We start from the raw sequence: 17,876 nt of genomic DNA, 5'->3' as shown, positions 1-17,876 counted from the left end.
TTCACTTTTTGTCTGAGAATATTTGTCATCACTTTCCATCACATTTTATGCACTTCACAGGATAACTGTGACTTCTCAGTTTTTACAAAGGAAAGAACAACTTTGAATAATAGCCCCATAATTTTCTTCTCTTCCTCTTCTTTAGCTGCTAAACTGAATGCTTATAGTGAAAATCATCATTTAACCCCTGTCTTAGGAAAGTTCAATAAATTAATGAGAGAGAAACTTTGGATGTTATGCAAAAATCTTAGGCTGCTTCTGTAAGATGTACTTTCATTAAAACTAGACCATAGTCCTAAGGTCACTTTTCCAGTAAAATTCATTTTCAAATATTCATAGTATATTCATATTTTTTCCTGTTTCATCAATATCTCTTTAGCAGCAGGATTAGTTGTCCAACAACTATAAATTTGAATTTGGTCATCTTTTAATCCTGCTTGTTTTTACAGTACATGATTACTTAAGTAAAGTTTGGTGATTAATAATTATTTCATTGAGTTTAAGATCTCATATAATGTAAAGTTCATCACTATCTGAAAACAACTACTTTCAACTAAACTTATATACAATCTGGGGTGCTTGGGTGGCTCAGTCAGTTGAGGATCCAACTCTTGATTTTGGCTCAGGTCATGATCTCAGAGTTGTGGGGTCAGGCTCCGTGCTGACTGTGGAGCCTGCTTGGGATTCTCTCTCTCTCTCTCTCTCTCTCTCTCTCTCTCTCTCTTTCTTCCCCTCTCCCCCTCTCCCCTGCTCATACTCTCTCTCTTTCCTTCTGTAAAATAAAAAAAAATTTAAAAAGCACATACATCTGATATCAGAAATGTTAACATGAAATATGGCTCATGCAGCTCTTAAACTATGGCATACTTACAATTAATTCGCACAACAACCATCCACTTTTCTAAAAACACAATACATAGTAACAAATGCAAATTTAATAAAAATTTTAAAATTCCAATAACTTGAAATAAAGAAAAGAACCCTCATTAAATATACCTGTGGAAATTACCTGAAAGAAGAAAACATACTTTCTAGAACTTTGGCAGACTTGGAGAAGGTAATGTTTAGTATACATATTATGAGATTTCCATATGAAAACCTCAATTGATCTTCCATTTTTAGTCCGTGAACTGCATAGTGACACAAATACCGAATATGTTACAGACTTGGCTAGTCTACCAGTGATCTACAGGGCATCATCAACAGTGGACCCTGAACTTAGACTCTGAAATTAGACCCCCGGCAAGCCAGCTGAGAAGGTACCTACCTAGTTTCACAGCCTGTTACTTACCAAGCCAAAAAAGTGCCCATTTAAAAAAGAAACAGTCCCTGTCTTAAAGAAATGTAAATTATGATAGGAACATTGAAAATAGAGCAAATAGATGTAGACAGACAACCTCCGCAGTGATCTGGGTGTTTGTAGACTGAGTAGGCATATGGCACCCATAGGTGCAAACTGAAGGACCGTGTGCAAGAACAAACATTTTAGGAGGTATTGATGTGTTTGTGTGTAATGAGGTGATATGCTGAATGGGACGAGGAAGCAAGTTACATAGTACAGTTTGGAGAGGTACGGGCAGGATTAGAAGGTTGGTGCAATGTGAACGAACGGGGGTTTTTATCTGTGAGTAGTAATAATAAGGTTTTTTTTCTTTAATGTGCATGATAAGCATTTCTTTCTGAGTTTAACTGAAACCTCTCATCATTGCAATCGATATCTGGTTCAGTTAGACCAAGAAACAACAGTTCTGTCTTGTAAACTTCTAACACACAACGGGAGAGCTATTCCAAGCAACTTAATAAACCACATTAGAGGTCCTTCCATATATATGGTGCTTGAATATTAGAAAAAGTACACTTATAAGACATAAGACAATAACGTTTGCCATTCGCTGTGACTTACTTCCATTAAACCATTTCATTTAATTGGTTTGGAATATTATTCTTCAGTGTTTTTCATCTTCCCCACAGTCATCTGAAGATAAACGGAAGGAGTGCATTTTTTTTTGTTCTTGTTATCAGCATTCAGAATCAAGAGTTTAAATAATCTTGGGTAGCAGGGGAGATTTACAGTAAGTAATAAGCTGGGCCTGTACCGGGAAAACATTGTAACTAAAACATCCCTTGCTATCTTGATAGATTAATAGGTCTATTCCCATTTCCCATTCTGCATAATAAATTGAAGTTTCACAATGAATTTGTATAGTGACAATTTCAAACTTGGCATTTTGGGAGAACATATGCTTGTAAAGGGGTTTGGCTCAAAGTCAAATGTAAGCTTTTCTGAGTTATTAGAGCCCAGGGATCTGGTTCTAACACACAAAGTGCTTATGGGAAAAACATTTAAAATAAACACCCCGAGAGCGGTGGGAAGGTTAAATGAATCTCCTCCGGTGACCCATCCCAGGGGCATATCAGTCACAGCTCTGTGGAACATGCAGAGCATCAAGGGGAAACTATGGAGCTATAAAGAGACAAAGAAAAACAGCACTTTCAACCCCAACGTGAAGTCCAAACCACTCACAGTATCAAAACCACTTGTGCATGAAGTGTTAAATTATACACTTTTACAAGTGTTATGATGTGTAAAAGTATTGATTTTGTACATTTGTTCATTGCCAAGTAAAAGCAGGCTAATATTTTTTACAGGTTAAGATTTCTAATCGATATACATTTTGTAGTTAAATATCACCTTCTCATAGACTACCAATAGATATGAGCTATTTTATAAATGTATCTTAGTCATAAATGTTGAGAATTATAACATTAGAACTATTTTATACGGACATTTTAATTACATACACAGTAATTACTAACTTCACTTGGTACTAATTTCTCTGATTATTAGGCCATCATCATTACTAATTGGAGAAAGTCCCACCTTTGTTAGGAGGAAAGATTACTTGAAAGAAGTTAAAGAATCATTTAACTCACTGGCCAAAAGTCATTCATTTAAAAGGCATTAATTAAGTATTGTTCAAATCATTGGAATAAAAAAGAAAAGGAAACACTAGTGAATATATATTTAAATTTTTAGAAAGGGTATAGAGACAGAGGTTGACTATTCAAACTTGAAACTCTTATGGGTATTCAATTGAATATATGAGTTGTACCAAATACAGACTTAAAGATATCATACTTTGTGACAATTATGAATGTCAAAGAGTATTGAGAATTGCTGTTTTGTATGAGGTCATACTGAAAGAGAAAAGTTTAAAATTGTATGGAAGATGGTGATGTTGAAGTCTCTTCCTGCTTCAGCTATAGGAAAATGGGAAATTTTTCCCTCCAAAGATTGCAGAGGATTTGAGTATGATTTTTGAAGGTAGACTAATCTAATTTGACCAAGAAAAAAATGCCTGTGAACCTACAAGCATATGAATTATCTGACAACTCAGACTCTTAAATCGGTGAACACTCACTGTCACATTACAGAAACCACTTCTCAGAGAAAGCAACAGGTATGCCTTCTTTTGATACAGAACCAGGAAAAGACCCTTAGTGAAATAACAGGTGAAGTATAAAATGACGACTATTGGGGAACTTGAACAAAATTTAACATGTGCTATTGTGTCCTAATTCCATCTATGTTTGCCATATTTTCTTATGGTAAGCGCTCTACTAAATAGGTATTGCTATCATTTTGATACAGAACCCCACAAAGGTCAGTAACTTGACAGATTGTCCTTATATTCTAACGTCCTACGATAGTTTTAAAGCATGCCTGCAAATTATTTGATACTCTTCCCACTGAAAATCCCCTACTCTGAAATCTGGTTGGATTTGAAACCAATATAGCCAAGAGAATATAGGAAAAATAACACAATGAGATTTCCAAGGCCAGGTCCAAAGAGACTATTCTGCTTTAGCCCGATTTATTTGGATAGTTGATCCAGAAGAAGCCAATTGCCATGTCAGAAGCCTGACTCTCCGTTCCTAGAGTCCACATGGAGCTTCTCTGATCGCATCTCCCAGACGACAGCCAGCATCAATGCCAGCATGTAAGTCACCTTGAGTATCCGGTCCACCTGACTTGCAGATGACTGCAGACAGCTGACATTTGACTGCACCACATTAGACACTCAGATGAATGAAAATTGCACAGACAAGCTCTTTCCTTATTCCTGACTGGTGTAGGCAGAATTCTAAATTGGCTTCCAGGTACATCCAGCCTGGAGCTGGATATACACACCCAGTATATTCCCCTCTTCTTGAGTGTGGGCAAGAGTTGTGAATACAACAGGATATTCAGTCCCTTGATCATGCCACGTTCCTTGAGGCAAAGATAATGAGATAGTCACTCTTGTGATTGTATTTATAAGATTCTGTGGTAGCATATCAGAGAGACATTTCTTACGCTGGCTTAGAAGATGCAGGCTGTCTTGTCTAATCCCTGAGCAGAAAGCCCAGCTCTGCATGGCCAGACTCCTAACCCACAAGACCTTCATGATAATAAATGGCTATTGTTTTAAGCTCCTAAGTTTCTGGTAACTGGACAAGTAATAAAAAATGAATGACATGGCCCCACAAAATATTATGAAAAAAGTAAACCAGTTGTTTTAGGATGCTTCAATTTTGTAGTTTGTGGCAACCATTAGTAAACAGAATTGGGGATAATTCGTTATGTAACAAATTCGTCATGTTCCCTTCTGTTTGACCTTTCATTTACTGAGAAAAGTAGAACATAGGTCATTTGCCAGAGTCTACAACACTAAGGGATAAAGGATAACTCAGAGCATTATTGTAAGATTCAGACTGATTCAGGGAAATATACCACAAAGGTTAAGACAAGAGTCACGTTTGTCTATGTATTTGTCTATATATTTGCCTTGGAAATTCTTAAAAATACCTTCTGCGAGTTTATGAGAAGGCACCGAGTCCCTTAACTCAGTTCCATTAACTGCAAAATGTCTCCTGACTTCTCTCCACACAAAGCCAGTCTCTATAAGATATGGAGGTCCTATAGTTTACTATGTACCAAAACGAGAGCAGGTTCCCATTTCTGACATACTCTTATCACCACCCCCCGCCCCTTGCAGGGGACCCAGTGGGCTACTTCCAGAACTTCTGTGGTCAAAGCAAACTTGTTTTCATCGTCATTATCCACAAAGTGTATTTGTTTATCAAGCAAAATTTCATCAGGCTTTAAGCAATTATCTATTGAAAAAAATGGGGTGATTAATAATACATGAGGCGCATGAGTTTTTTTTTGTTTTTAATGTTTATTCATTTTTGAGAGAGAGAGAGAGAGAGAGAGAGAGAGAGAGCAGGCAAGGGGAAGAAAGAGACAGAGAATCTGAAGCAGGTTCCACTGTCAGTGCAAATCCCGACACGGGGCTCGAAGCCACTAACCGTGAGATCATGACCTGAGCCAAAGTCAGACACTCAACTGACTGAGCCACCCAGGTGCCCCATCTCAGTGGTTTAAATAGATGTGGTTTTAGAGTATTTAAAATGATAGTTGAATTGAACTAACATATCATCTTGTTCTTACCACATTTGTTTCCTATAGCAGTTGTAACAAATTATCACAAACTGGACGGCTTAAAACAAAAGAAATTTATCCTCTCACATTTTTTGTGTGTAAATAATTTCTTGTCAAGTTGGCTAACATACAGTGTATATACAGTGTGCTCTTGGTTTGGGGGGTAGATTCCCGTGATTCATTGCTTACATACAACTCCCAGTGCTCATCCAAACAAGTGTCCTCCTCAATGCCCATCACACATCCCCCCCCCCCCATCAACCCTCAGTTTGTTCTCTGTATTTAAGAGTCTCTTATGGTTTGCCTCCCTCTCTAGTAGATGTATTGAAATGACATTAAGATTTCCTACTTTGTGCACTTTGTCTTTGAATTATGAGGGCTTAAAATATTTGAAAATATGGACAGCACAGGGGCGCTTGGGTGGCTCAGTCTGTTAAGTGTCAGACCCTTGGTTTTGGGTCAGGTCATGATCTCACAGTTTCGTGAATTCCAGCCCCGTGTTGGGCTCTGCACTGATGGCATGGAGCCTGCTTGTGATTGTCTCTCTCTCCCTCTCTCTGCCCCTCCCTCACTCCTGCTGTCTGTCTCTCTCAAAATAAATAAATAAACTTAAAAATAAAAGAAAATATGGACAGTATGATACATGAGATCCCTGGGTAAGTCTTATCTTTCTTATTGTGGAGCTTTGCTGAGTCAAACCACTCCTTCCGAGCCAGATGGAGGGAAATAACAGTGCACATTGAATTCTATCAATGCACTACGTGGACAAGTCCCTGCACCGAGAGCATTTCATGCACCGAGAACTTCAGCACATGCTGGTTCGTGTTAGTTCTTTTGTTAGAATCACTTCGGCTTGTCTGAGGAAGCACTGGCAAATATATAGTCTAGTGTTCCATAAATAACTCCGGATATGAACTGTTTTATTCCAAAGGAAAGGGATGCTAGTTGATGTCTGGTTATTTAAAGCAGAAATGCACAAATACATAATTTAAGATGACTGGGATGCTCATTTGCACGGCCATAATATTTGAGAGGAAAATATCCTCCTACCCATGGACACACAAACATACATACAAAAACACAGTACGCAGATCACCTGTTCAGGTCTTTGCCAAATTTACGTTATTGTTAATCTCCCAGGGCATTGTTTTCATGGTGTCAAAGTTTACCTTGACTTTACAGTTTTAACAGGTGTTCCTTCTGCCACCTTACATTTTTATTATTTGAATGCTGTGATTATAATGGTTTTTGAAGCATTTTTCCCTATGAAATCTGTGATGTAAAAGTAAATTTTATTTACTTCAATTGCATTCTCTTTTTCTATTAACATTTCAAGCTGTTAAATCTCTGATAGAGCTCGTCAACTTTTAAAACCCACAAAAGCAGTACTTAAAAAACATAGCTTTTCCTTTCCAAACCACTGCTATGGTATATGAATGAACTGAACTCATTTTCAGATAATTGAACTTTAAATGTTAGATGGAACCATCATTTTTTTTCCCCCTAGAGGGAAATGAATTTTTTTTCTTTTTCTTCTTTTGTAATGATTACTGCCCCATCTTTGCACAATTAATGAGGTTTTACTCTGTGTAGTTCTTCTATGTATTGATTTAAAAAATCTTTAATTGCTTCCTCTTAAGAACGACTGAGGAGAAATTGCTTTTCTCTTTCTTCCATGTTTTCTTGCCCTCTGTCAGTCCTGAATAACAACCCCATACGAGAAGGGTCATTCCAAAATACACTATATATTAAAAATTGTGGCATTTTGTCAATACAGATTGCCTCCCCGCTAATATAGAAACTATGCAGTACGACGAGCTTAAGCACAAAGCCAGGATTCAGGACCAGATATGCAACTAGTTCTCCTTCCCTTTCGATAAGAAAATCTTGCCCGCTCCTACATGATGCGTTTTTCATCCTTGCTATTTAGACGTGGCACTTGTTGCTCTTGTTTTTAGTAATAAGAACATAAATATCTTATGGATTTATTATAAAAGAGGGAAAATCAAATTTTATTAATATATTTTTTCTTTTGTGTTCCACTTATTTGGCAGCCTGGAGGTAGGGGGCAGAAAGTAAACACTATGGTTTCTTTGGAGCGTGTTAGAAGAAGAAAAAATACCACATTCCCTTTAAAGTCTCGGGGCATCTGAGTGGCTTTGTCAGTTAAGCATCCAGTTCTTGATTTCAGTTCAGGTCATGATCATGGTTGGTGAGTTTGAGCCCAACGTCAGGCTCTGTGCTGACCGTGCGGAGCCTGCTTGGGATTCTCTCTCTCTCTTTCTCTCTCTCTCTGTGCCTCCCCCACTTGTGTTCTCTCTCTCTCTCCCTCAGAATAAATAAATAGACTTGAAGAATAGTCTTGATCATATATTTTCCTCTTCATCCTGTGTCATGATTTTGCATTCACCTTCGTTAGGATTGGAAAGGCTTCAACCTATGGTTTAGCTAAGCATACTGCCACCTGAAGAGGTCAAGGAATTGTAGTGGTCATAAATCTTTCCCTTCTCTTCACTTTTGTTTTTATGTTAACAAATTAACTAAATTGTGCAGGAAGGTCCTCACAATTTCTTTCTTTCTTCTTTCCTTCTTTCTTCCTTTCTTTCTTTCTTTCATCATTTTGGAAAGAAAAGTATGTCGCTGATGAGCAATTGTTTTCCCACTATTGGGGCTACTATAAAAAAGCTGCTGTGAATATTTATTGCGGACGTATGTGTAAGGTTGCTAGGTACATTCGCAAAGCAGCAATTGCTGGAGTATTGTTATTGGTATTCATATTTTTAGCTGTTTTAGGAAGTGCCAAGTTCTTTTCCATACTGGGTAACCATTCCCACTCTGCCCCACCTCCCATCAACAATGGCTGAGAGTTTTAGTTGCTCTGTATCCTCATTATGTGTTGTAGTAGCAGTATTTCACTGATATTTGAATTTACATTACCTTATTGTAAGGAGGCTGGGAGCTAGCGACTTGAATTCTCCTTATGCCAAGTGCTCGAACTTCAGAGATGCTGAAATAAATATCACACCATCATTCAGCCCAGAGAGCATGCAGTTTAGGATGGAGAACTATGGCTAATGGAATTTGTGAGCCAAGAGATCAGAGGGCTATGCACCAAAAACTAGAAGGCTCAGGAAGATACTCTGGAGGAATGAAATTGTGGAAGGGAAGACATCTGATCAGTGTAAATGACTGCAGAGAGGAATTTAGACAAGTGAAGTCAGCAAAGCTATTTCAGGTAGAAAAACAAATAGGTGGGGCACAGAAAGCAAGAGTCTACCTGGCATGTGTAGGCGTCCTGGATTTTACGCTGTAGAATAACAGTTTTCAAATGTGAAAGTTTATCAGAATCACAGCTTGTCAAACAAAGGTTCTGGGGCCCATATTTAGAGTTTCTGATTTGGTAATTTTGTGATGAAGCTTGAGATTTTCATTTCAAACAATTTGCCAGTTAATTCTGATCTTGCTGTTCTGTGGCCTTCACTCTGAAAATCATTGTTGTTCAATTTTTTTTTTAATTTCATTTAGTTCATTAGATGGTTCTTTAAAATATGGACGTGAAGCAGAAATGGCAGAGAGGGTGGCGAACTCAATCACATTTGTTCAAAAGAGATGGGAAAAGAGTCTGAGCAGTATCAGTAGATACGGAAGTGATAAGATGCATTGAGAAATAGAGGATGTAAAAGAAAGAAATTTTAGTTGATTGGAAACAATGATGAGAGAGAAATCCAGGATAATTGCAAAGCTTCTGAAATTTACATGTGGATGATTGTGCCACATTCTGAAAACATTGAATAAAGACAGAAGAATAAATTTCAGAGAGAAGATGATGAGTTCAGACACATATGTATTGATATAGCAAGGGGTGAAGATATTCCTGATACATACATTCTGCAGAAAGTTGGATACTGAAATTTAAAGTTCCAGAGCATTATGGGAGAGAATTGTACATCTGCGAGTGATCAGAGAGGATCGTAGTTAATGATGACCAAAAAGAAGTGGGGGGTGGGAGGGGAGAAGGGAGGGGGAGCGAAGGAACGTTCTGTGTCTCTCTCTCTTAAAAATAAATAAACATAAAAAAGATTTAAAAAAAACAGAGTTACAATAGAGGGAACCTTGAGGGAGACAGAGAAGGTTGGAAAAGGGATGAATGCCACAGAACCCAAGTGAGTGAAAAACTCCAAAATGGAGTGAGTAGTTTCCAAATGTAGCAATATGATGGTCATTGGCTAAATGATTAGAACAATTTCTGAGGAAGTAAGGGGCAGAAATCAGGATTTGGAATAAGAAAGGAGAAAGTGTGCATTAAACTACTAATAAGGGCTATAACTCTTAATGAAAGCAGAAAACAGAACAAAGATATCCTCCAAAAAAAAATTTGAATGATTCTGCAAAATATTAGGTGTTTTTTGTATCTTTTAAAAGTATAAATGCCTGCTATGGTCACTGTTCAAAGCCCTGTCTTTGCAGGAGCATACTGAGGATCAAGTTCAACATTCTGCACTTGGTATTGCATACACTTCTCTCCTTCGGGTGAATTTGCATGCAAAATACTTGAAACAATCAGTCTTCTGAGAAACTTGACTACATATGTTGTAAAAGCCAAACACCGGGCTAATTTCAAAACAGTCTGCAATAGATTATTCTTAAATTCCATCCAATTAAGTTAGAACAAAATTGGTTTTCTTTTTGCTCTGAGATTCGTTTGAAGTTAGGCTATGAGAGTTTGGATAATGTTCTTTACATATTTACTCTACCTCCCAGAAGCTGATACATCAAGATGGCTTTGATTATTTTAAAAGTAAAAAAAATAGATAGATAGATGGATAGATAGATAATTTCCTACATTTGATTATGCCAATTTGCTTATCCTACTTTAGCTTACTTAAAACCAAAATTGCAAAGGGTGACAGGGAGATCCAAAAGAAGTAGGTCTAAATTATAGTCATTTAATTCTATTTACTTTTGTGTGTACATATTCAGGTGTTCTATTGAAGCAAAATTAGGTATTTGCACAACTTGGTTTCTTTGTGATACTTTGTACTTACTTTTATTGTTGCCAAAATCCTCAAGATGCCAAAGCCTTCACTAATTTCTAAGGGTCCAATCTACACTTATGTTTTACTGCCACCAGGTGTTACAGATGCAGGTGTTTTGCTAACTCTAATTACTCTAGAGACATTGGGGTTTGTTTGGCCCAGGTGCATAAAGATTATATAATTTAGGAACCAAGCTTCTAAACCCTACATGATCTATGTAGAATTCAATGAGCAAAGTAAGAGATATACAAATTACCCAAGCTATCAAATCTTAACATAGGATGAGCATGCCTATTTAATAAGTTATTTTCTAATTAAATGACATTTTACTAGTTTACGGTTCTTAAATATTAACATGTGCAATAGATCCTTATTTGCCAGTGGAAAAGTATTGTGAAGACAGTGCAGCAAGTAATAAATAACTGTTTAATAAAATGTAAATATATTTCTAATTTATATGTAATGAGTCTGCATTGTGTTAAATTTAAGGTGCTTCTATTTAAAGTTTATGTTCTACTTGAAAAGAACAACTATGTGGCAAAATGATGTGCTGAAATTATATTTTAAATAAGCTAATATTGGTCATTTAAAAAAAATTTTTTCCAATGTTTATTTATTTTTGAGAGAGAAATATAGAGCGCAGGCAGGGGAAGAACAGAGAGAGAGGGAGATACAGAATCCAAAGCAGGCTCCAGGCTCCGAGCTGTCAGCACAGAGCCTGACGTGGGGCTCGAACTCACAGACCGCCAGATCATGACCTGAGCCAAAGTCGGATGCTTAACCAACTGAGCCGCCCAGGTGCCCCTGGTCATTAAATTTTTTTTTTTCCCCTAAGGAATGCCTGAAATACGAAACCTGTTGACTGGATGTGGTTGTGTTCTAATAGAAGGCAGTAGACCCTTTATTCTTGGCTAAGCAATTCTCATGGTAGTGAGAGTCTCAAAAGACTATTTTAGTGATGCAGAGATTATTTTAGTGATAAAAGTAGTCGATTTTAAGGAAACATATCTTGTACAAACACATGGAAATTTCAGTAGAGGCAATACTAAGAAAAATAAAGTGCATAATATACTTTGTGGAACAATGAAGAAATAAAAGCAACTATTGACTCATTATTCATTAGACTGATTAAACTTTTATTATTTCCTTGTACTTCCAGCCCTGTTCTACCCAATATCTCCTTGCAGAAACTTTCAACACCATTTCTTGCGGGGAACACTAGGGATATAAAGTCAAAAATAGATCTCATTTTTCTTTTCATGATGTTTTTATGATGTTTGCAGTTGAGTGAGGAAAGATAGAATAGTAAATGCATAATCATCAATCAATATGCTGGGCTCTCTGTTAGGGATAATCATGGAAAGAGAGGCTTAGCACAACAGATTAAAAAGACCATGTGATCTGTTAAATCCCCAGGACTAAAAAAGCTCTCTGAACACAATGCTACCTTCTACTCTATTCTAACATTCTGTCAGAGGGTGATAAAAAAGGGCCGAAGAGAAGAATGTGGGCTTACTAGGTCCTTCTTGAGTGACAGAGGAACAAGGCTTTGTCTTGTTTGGATGGTCTCCATGGGGTCTGAGCAACTTCTAAGACTGAAGACTTAGGTTGGTGTCTGGAATGTATTCATACAATGTTTGAAGAGAACGGATCCTTTCAGACCAACTCATTCATTTCACAGAGGAGAAAATGGATCTACATCAAAGAAGGGAGATAGGACTCAAACACTGATGTTTTCATTTCAAACACATTGCCTTTTCCCACTTCATTATCTTCTAAACCCTAAACTTCTGATTATGTCAAGGAGAAAATACTTACAATTTTACAAAGTATTTGGTTTTATTTACTTTTAATTTTTTAATGTTTATTTATGTTTGAGAGAGAGACAGAGTGCAAGTCGGGAAGGGGCAGAGAGAGAGGGAGACACAGAATCCGAAGCAGGCTCCAGGCTCTGAGCTGTCAGCACAGAGCCCAACAAGGGGTTTGAACTCACTAATCCTGAAATCATGACCTGAGCCGGAAGTCAGATGCTTGAGTGACTGAGCCACCCGGGTACCCCTACAAGGTGTTTTAGATTCTTCCATTAGTCACAACAAAGGGAAAACATCTCTCATTTCTTTTCATCCTAAGGAAATATAAGAATTACATACAGCACTCTAAGTGATCATACAAGCAACATTGTAACAGAAGTTCTATGAGGAGAATTTTTTTCTGTAATATTCACTTCAAACCCCTTTTTGTAGATCGTATAACATGAAATGAAACAAAATTTTTATGTGCCACCACTACTTACATTAGAAGATTACCATATTCAAAATGGGGCAAGTATTCAGAATCTGCACTATGCTGTTTACGTGGTTTGCATCAACTTTTTTATACCTCAGATGTGAATTTTCCTTCTTTGCCTATTACTTTGTCAAATGTCCTAAGAACAGGACCTGCTCGATATGCCTATTCTTGTAGTCATAGAAACATATTACATTATTCATTTTGTTGTCTTAACACTTTTTTTCCCTTTTCTCCAAATAACAAAAAGACAAGTAAATAAGTGTCTTCATTTTTCATAAACACAGACTTCTTTTTATATTTTTTCTGGCATAGGCTTCTTGTAAATGCTGTTTAGAAAAACGTAAATGTGGATGGAATAAATTTATTGTTATTAAAATTACTGAAAGCAACGTAATTTTTTAAAAAATGATTTTTTCAGATATGTTACTATATCCCCCCTTGAGGCTTTCTATAAAATAAGAATAAATACTAAAGCTAGGGTGCAGGGCCAGGAAACTATTCAGAGATCAATTTCAGTATGTTTATTTAATTTCACTCACAGCCGGGGGGTGGGGGGTGGCTTTGTGTGATGGGCACCTGTGATCTGGGTGAAATCATGGCTGCCTGTTCAATGACTGAAATCTCATTGAACACATAAATATCCTAACGGCAAAGATAAATGTTATACAGAGCCTGGGTAATTATGAATGATGAGCTGTACAGAGATGGGAGTGAAGACTTGATTTAAGTGTTGTAAGGAGCCTTTGACGATAATCAGTCCTGATGATTCTTTAAGATAGAAGCAAATGGCATTTTAAATACATAAGAATAGAAACCTACCACATGACAATTTCCAAAGGATATGGTCATCCTATTTTATATAGCAGAAGAGGAATCATATCAAGATTCTAAGTATTCTGTTCTAATTGCTCACCAGATAAATTCCTATTTAGTGTATATATCCTAACCCCTGTGCTTACATTTTCCAGGGTCAATGAATGCATACTGGGGCGTAAATCTTGAAGCCAATTGCTGTTGCCAAATCCCTATTGGATTAAATGATTTCCTAGGGCTGGAGTACATTCTCTATGTTAGAAATTTGATTTTCCTAAGCCAGAATGTAATGCTAAAGGGATTTATAAACAGCTGTTGGCCCTTTGTTTGTGTAACTAGAACACAAGAAGGTATCTAAATATTGAATAACTTTCTTCCCTTTGTGGAATTTCGAGTTTTGTTGACTGAGATAGATAAACTTTGCTTCTAGCCACAATCCTTAAAGGTTAAGTGAGGCCTATATTCTACCCATGTTTTTTTAATGAACTACCGCAGAAAATTAATATATATTCAATATAGAGTTTACAGAGTTCCCTTTTAAGTAAAAGTATCTGTATTCCAGCAACTACTGATTAAGTTACTGCTATGTTCAAAGTACTATACTATGTGCTGGAGTGATACAAAGATAATTACAACACAACATGTGTCCTAAATTAAAACCATAATGTCACATTAACCTAGAATATTAATATCTTACATCGTTTCAGAAACAGAGACACCAGCTATTAGCTTTCTTTTGCCAGGTAATTATAGAAAATATCGTATTTATATCAAGAGGCTTTCTGTTATTTCTCTTAATTTAATTATTTCACAATATGCTTTGATCATTTACTATGAACAAGACACTGAAAGACTCTAGACATAGAAAGGCATTTTAATACACTGTGGCTTATGTAGGGAATTTGTACTCTTTTAAGGGATTTAAGGAGATCTTAAAAATTAAATCCCCTGAAGGGGCACCTGGGTGACTCAGGTGGTTGGACATCCGACTTCACCTCAGGTCATGATCTCACAGTTCATGGGTTTGAGCCCCTTACTGGGCTCTGGGCTGACAGCTCGGAGCCTGGAACCTGCTTCAGATTCTGTGTCTCCCTCTCTTTCTGCCTGTCCCCTGCTTGTGCTCTCTCTCTCTCTCTTTCTCCGTGTCTCAAAAATAAATAAACAAACATCTTTAAAAAATTAAAAACAATTCCTCTGGAAAAAATCTTGGTTCACAAAAATATTAGGTCTTATGTTGTGATTTGTTGTGACTTAAAGAAGCAATTGCATCATATTCTTTTCCCACATAGATTTTAAACCAGTTGAAAAGTAGAGTACATAAATAAGATATTGGATAAAATACTATCCTTATTACCAATACATTTGGCTAGAAAGTTTTGTGGGGACCAGAAATTAAAATGTACTTCCCATACATTTTCCACCTGAATTGAACTTGGCTTCAGCAGTTCATGCCTTAGTTATCTAACACAAAACTGCTTCGATAATCAAATATGAAAGTGTGGGTAGCATGAGAAAGGTGGGCAGAAATACATAAGAGTTTAGTGATAAGCAATGAGTTTGTAAGGGAAAGATGATCCAAATCCTCTGTGTTGGGATGTGTGCTCTTGAGAGGCTTGGCTTCTTGCCATGAGAGCAGCTAAGGTTCATTAAAGATTTTCAATTAGAGGAAAATAAAGATTAATTTTTTTGTTTGAGAAAGTCCTTTGTGAGGTGTTGAATATTAGTGAAAGCTAGAATAGAGAAAAATCAAGAAAGATGGCCGCAGTCATTTTGTGACAATATTAAGTCTATTTCAGTTTTAGATTATTATTTTGATTCATAGATATTTTCCCAGTGATTTTATGTCTGATACTTGTTAAAAATAAGTTAAAATAAACTCTGAATGTCAATATCTCACCGTGATCGTTGGTATAGATTTTATGCTCCATCATTCCAGTAATGACATAAAATGAAAAGGGAGGACATTTATAAGTAAAGAAAGAATATACAATAATTTTAACAATCTCATGTTCTAAACTTGGCAATGAACTCTAATTATGCCACAGGAAATAAAAGCAGTTTAATTTTGAATGCTAATGAAAACTTCAACATTATATATCAATATTGACAAGAAAAAATAATCAAAGGTGAATGTTTTGAAAATACTAATGTGTTTTAAACTTAAAACATAGTCCTTTAATTTTTTAAATTTAAACAGAGAAAAATCAAGAATAAGGTGATAATAGGCCAGTATATTAAACATACAAAAGAATGTCTCTTTAGATGCAAAATCAGAAATGAGCCATGTGATTATGTTTATGGATCCAAAGATAAATTAGGTTACAGTTAAAAATAATACCTTGTAGTTTCCGAGCAAGTGCATTAACCTAGATACAGCAGAGACAAAAACATTCTTAAAAGATCTGTATTTTCTTTGGGGAACTAACCTAAGGGAGTTTGGTGCATGCAAAGACTATGGGAAAGGAGAATGAAATATAAATTAGGATGTAGAACGTATCACAGAAGAGCAGTGTGTTCATGCCATATCTGATATATGACTAACCAACCCTATGAGCCCACTGATGTTGAATTTCACACAACATGCCTTGTGGTGTTTGGTAAATGTTTGGAGAGAGATATATATATATACATATATATATGTATGTATATATATACATATATATATGTATATATACACACACACATATATATGTATATATATACATATACATATATACATATATATGTATATATATATACACACATATATATGTATATATATACATATACATATATATACATATATATACATATACATATATATACATATACATACATATATACATATACATATATATATGTATATATACACACACACTCACACACACACACACATATATAATTTGAGGCAACTTTCTAGGTGAAGTGATAGTTTGCTCAGTGAAAACTAAATGCTATCTTTTGCTACAGGATTTAATAAGATGATCTGCTTGCACTGATATTGAGTGCAAATAGATCCACAATTATAAAGTCATGTTGTCAAAGGGCACTGTTCCATCTCACTTAATAATTCCAAACCAAATCATAGTCAGAAAATTTAAGTTGAGGCTCAATACACCAGTCAAGGAAAGCAACCCAGCTGTGACCCTCTGGCCCACTGCAACCAAATCCTGGGTGCACCGAGGGTGACTCTGAACTATCTTAAGAGGTTAGTGTCCTATCTTCTTTTTTCTTGATTTAGTTGCTAATTTTCATACTAAGGTAATTGCCATTCAAGAAATTCAAAATATCCCTTAGGTTGTACCTCAATCTAACCTGAATTTAGCTATTTTTCCCATCTAAGTCTACTATTGGAAATCCCCAGCTTGATAATATACTCATATTTTAACTTTTTCATCACTCAGTCTTTTTTGCATTCTATACTTGTATTGCATCACTAGACATTAAATTTTTACCCTAATTAAAAAATCATCTCATTCCGAAAAAGTTACAAAGAATCCTTGGCAAACAGGGAGCTTCCTCTTCACAGATTGTTTTCATGTATTTATTTCTGTTTATTTTATCATATTCCGTAGAAATGTGGTCCCCATATGCATGAGCCACTCACTGATCATGGAGCTGTTGAGGATAAGTAGGAAAAGTGAGAATGGGAGAATATAGTTAAAAAGTAGACAGAAAATGTGGCAAAGGAGAGTAGAGACTTTGCAAGAAAGACGTGAGAAACAAAAAAGCAAAATAAGGGAGGTTAGACTGCCCCCTGTAGATAGCTGTGAAGGATATACAATGCACTGGCAATCCCAGTAGAGGTACTTAAGATTTTGGAACAAAAACATAACTACTTATGCAGTTAATTATTCATATTTTGGGGGGAAAAACAAAACCGAAGACATTTTCTATCCTGCCATATATATCTGAAGCATTACCATGTAAAACCATGAGACCTGAGCTTGCCATTATTTTGAGGGGTGTTAATTTGACCAACCATGTTATCAAGTTCATTGATCACAGAAAAATTTCATCCATAAATGAAAATTGGAATGTATGACACAGGACTTGAGAAGGTGCTCAATGCAAAAGTAAGTAGAAAGAGCAGTAGACTCCCATGACATTGAGCGCTGGTGTATAGACACCTTTCTTGACCCTCCCTCATGGCCTTGAGAGCTCTCTCTTTCAGTGCATTGAAGAATTAGAAGAAAAACTGTGGTTTACCAATGATGCACACATACACAAACATCACCCCAAATTGGGAGTCTACAAGAGCCGGCTCCACACCA

The sequence above is a fragment of the Panthera onca genome, chromosome A1, assembly GCF_046562875.1.
Source record: "Panthera onca isolate mPanOnc1 chromosome A1, mPanOnc1 haplotype 2, whole genome shotgun sequence".
NCBI lineage: Eukaryota > Metazoa > Chordata > Mammalia > Carnivora > Felidae > Panthera > Panthera onca.
This window is presented reverse-complemented; position numbering follows the sequence as displayed.